This window comes from Cucurbita pepo, chromosome 2 (assembly GCF_057944985.1).
Source record: "Cucurbita pepo subsp. pepo isolate OVF chromosome 2, ASM5794498v1, whole genome shotgun sequence".
NCBI classification, from domain to species: domain Eukaryota; kingdom Viridiplantae; phylum Streptophyta; class Magnoliopsida; order Cucurbitales; family Cucurbitaceae; genus Cucurbita; species Cucurbita pepo.
In genome coordinates this window covers 11,316,510-11,320,739 of record NC_141799.1, presented here as the reverse complement: position 1 = coordinate 11,320,739, position 4,230 = coordinate 11,316,510, and the positions used below count along the sequence as shown (strand labels likewise).

The following is a 4,230-nucleotide window of genomic DNA, read 5'->3' as shown; positions in this document are numbered from 1 at the left end:
TGAATGTTGTTATTGTTCCTTATTGCTTGCAAGCTTATAACGTTACTTTCTCAAATTGATTTTAAGATGTTTTATTTAACTTTCTCTGACCTCGCTTTTTTAAATTTTGTTTTTTAAGAGTGGGGTTATAGACTTGATGGTTGGTTGAGATTGAAGAACTGACGTTCTATTTACGAGAAGTTTTTGGCGATCTTTGACTTTTGGAATCTTGTATGAGTGAGAATGTCACAAAAGTTGATAAGATTGATAGTTAGCTAGCTACCTAGATGAGATACCCATCCAAGAATTGATGCCCACGATTGAGACCGTGGGTCAAATAAAGTCATATGAACCGGTGGCATGAGCGTGAGGGTAGCTCGACGAACTCTATTGCCCACATGGAGGAATACACCATAGAGCCTCCTCTGAGGTCCCTTTCACCCTTTGCTCGACACTTAAACCACTTTGACTACACTTTCAAATGGCTCACGACTTCTTTATTCAACACTTGGGATTCTATTGACATTGTCCACTTTTAGCATAAACTCTCATGACTTTGCTTTTTGTTTCCGTAGCAAGTCTCACACCAATGAAGATGGTGTTTTGTTTCCGTAGCAAGTCTCACACCAATGAAGATGGTGTTTCTTACCTCTAAACCCATGATCATCTCTGTGGGACTACTGCTCCCAATAATCCTTAACATCCTCGTTCTGCTTTATATGTAAGAGGGACCTATCGAGTGTCTGAATGCTCACAAAGAGCGACTCTTTATGCCTTCCACATTAAATTTGGTGAATTCATTAGCTGAATATGAGATGATTTTAGTTGAAACATCGCCAATTGAAAGCATTGAGAACCCTTACATGGAAGCCCCCTTACTTCAAAACATAGTGGGAGAGATGGAAGAGTAAGTGTAACAAGGTCTTATGTACGAGACATGAATTAACCATGTATCAGTTAAGAGAACTATGACCATCATACACAATTTCGTGACAGAGACTGAAGCAATATACTATAACATCAAGATATTCAAAAGATAAAAGTCATCAATTTAGCAACCCTACCTATAATACAAATACTACCCAATTGAAAAAAAAATATATACATATGCAAGATAGTGAAAAATGTTAGTACATGTTAGAAAAAGAAATATATTCTTCCATCTCATAAATTTACGTGTACTTCATATTAGAACTTCATATTAGAACGTTCTCACAAAAAAATTTGTCTCACTTCACGAAAAATTAAATAACTCTCTATATTTAATTTCTTAAATAAATATCAAAACCCATTTATAAAAAAAACAAAAAAGAAGAAGAATAAGAATGATTTTTTTTTTTTTTTTTTTTTTGGTATCACTAACACGTTAATATAAACATGAGATCTCAACCACCTTAATTAAAACAGGAGCCACAAGTAAAAATTCATATCAAAATCTCGAGGAGAGTTTTGAAGTTATTGTCTGGAGCCCTACTCGACCCTCTTCGAGCTTGTCTTTGACACTCGTGTCGTCTCTCTCTCGAACTTAGCGTATGCCTTAGCTTCAATGCACATTCTTGGTGCATTGGATGATGCACTGTCCTCCTCTCGTATCATGACACTTCTCAATCTTGGAACTCATGTGGTCGGATAGATGTCACTTGAAGGGTCCCCTTGTCTGTCTTGTGTGGAGGTCACAATCTATAATCTTGGGACTCATGTGGTCAGATAGATGTCACTTGAGGGTCACCCCTTGTGTGTCTTGTGTGGAGGTCACAATCTACTTCATGTCAGTGATGTTGTGACATGCTCCTTCCGGCAATAAACGAGGGTTTTCTTCCTTTCGTTGGGCTTGAAAAGCCTATGATTAGAGGGAGGCTCGTTGGGACAGGAAACATTCGGCCTTCCACTAGCCTTTTCTTTCTTTTTTTCTTTTTTTAATGAAATTGGGTCAGTTCATGACCTAGTTTTTGTGCCTATAAACTTGAAACGAACCCAAAGGAACTCGAATCCAAAAAGATAAAAACAAACCAACCTAACCAAAAAAGTTATGAATAATGAAAATTTGAGAAAAAAAGAAAATGAAATCTAGGAAGCTTTTGAAAAATTTGGGCAACTCTCCCTCCACACTCATTTTGATTCAAACTTGTTTCTATACCTTCATCGTGGGCTGAGGAGGCCTATAACTCATTAACATGAAATTATGTGCCGCTATTGACTCACGAACTAGAACCTGGGACCTTTAAAATTGGAGAGCACTAAGAGACCTTTAAAATTGGAGAGCAGTAAGAGACCTTTAAAATTGGAGAGCACTAAGAGTTATAGAGTGACCCTAGATTAGTCATATTATTAAAATGTAAAGGAGTCAATGTCCAAATTTATAGGATTCAAAACAGACATATTATTGATTCATGGCATTCCAAGAAGTTTGTAGGATAAAATGAAGAAAGGCTGAAGAAAAATGAATTAGGCACGCCCAAGAAGAAGATTGGCTATAACCAAGATGATACTACAAATATCTTCCACAGTCTTCCCGTTGCTAGACAACGCCGATGGGTCCTTCGGCGGCTGCGTGAAGCTGTCCAGACAGTCGCCGGCCTCCGTCATAGCTGCAGACGCCTTAATGTTGACGCCATTGTAGTCACCTTTCCCCAAGTCGTTCTTTCCATCCTCGATGTCGCCGGCGGCATCGTCGTACTGTTCAGCACAGGTGGCATATCGCTCTTTAAGCTTGGGATCAGCTGCCTTGGACGCCAGGGACTGGGCGAGGGCACGGGTTTGAGCAACCTTGTCGTGGGCGAGGTTGAGGGTGAAAGTGGCCAGCCCTTTTAGGTCTGTAGTGCCAGCTGATTTCAACACGTTAAAGCAAAAAGAAGGGTTTCTAGTTTTCTTGCAGATGGTGGAAACGATGTCGTCTTGGGAAGCCGCTTGCATGGGTACCATCCCATTGAAGAACAGTACTAAGAGGACAATCCTAAAGACTGCAAGAAAACTAGAAGATGCCATTTTTTATTTTGATTTTTCTGTCTGTTTTGCTCAATTAATCCGTAGGGAGGGTTCACATATTTATACACTCACAAATATTCCTTTGAATAGCTTTCACGTTAGAATTTTAAGTAAAACGCTATTAAAAGAAAAACGAACAAAAATAGACAGAATAGGTTAAGCTTTTTTCTCTCTAAACCCAATCACAAACTTGGCTTAGTTATCATGCACTTTTTTAGACAATACACCGTCTTGCTCCATGTGCCACTCTCGTGTTAACCTTGACTGACTACACATGAGAGTCATAACTTTACTCTCTTCTTGGTAAGATTATAACCGTTCTCCTCTACTTAAACTAATAATATTTATTATACAAAAAAAAATCAAGGTTATTAATGTAATCTTGAACCATAGTTTTCATGTATGTGAGAGGATAATATTGATAAATAACCTGAAGAATATATAGTACATGAATAGTGCTAATACGTCGACAAATATTTGTTTTGCCAATATTTTTTGTTGTCCTCACGAAAAGTAGTCCTTGCAATCGTTGTGTGTTTTGACGTAAGGAATGTGAGTCAATAAACTCGACATGGTTAAAATCATGGATGTGGGAATCGTGCATTGAGAAGTTAGTAAGTCAACAAGCTCGACTTGGTTAAAATCATGGGATGTTGAAAAGTTAGTAATCATGGAACATTTCGGGGCAATCATGAGATAACGGAGACCAACATCAGCCCATAATTTTCTGCAAGTTTGTTAGAGGCAATCATGAGATAACTCAGCCGGGGATTTTCTGGGTCGGATAGAGGCAATCATGAGATAACCCAGACCATCCTCAGTCCGAGAACTTAGAAGTTTTTTGGAGTTAGCGAACTACTACGGAAGGTTTCTTTCTAGGACTTATTCAAACCTTGACATAAGGAGTTTTTGGTGTATGGGCTAATGCTAGCACTATTTTATGGTTCAAGCATGGTGTACAACGATGCCTCGAGAAAAGGATTGGGGTTGCGTGTTGGTGTTAATGAAGAAGTGATTGTATATGGCTCCTAATAGCTTAAGAAATATGAGCGTAACTACCTAACCCTCGATTTGGATATATACTCATAGTATTTTGATCATATTGATAGTACATTTTATATCATGATATTTCATAAGGCATAATTGTGGTCATAAAGTCATATTAGCCATACTCAACATACATGGAAGTATATACATCACATCAACCTACATTAACATAAAAGTTTAATAACATGTACATAAATATCACGTATTATTATTCATACA

At 37.9% G+C, this 4,230-nt stretch overlaps 1 pseudogene; it reads right to left on the bottom strand.

The window, feature by feature from the left end:
* Positions 1-2,304: 2,304 nt before the first annotated feature.
* Positions 2,305-2,903, bottom strand: LOC147793680 (pectinesterase inhibitor pseudogene; annotated as a pseudogene).
* Between the last annotated feature and the right edge of the window lie 1,327 nt (positions 2,904-4,230).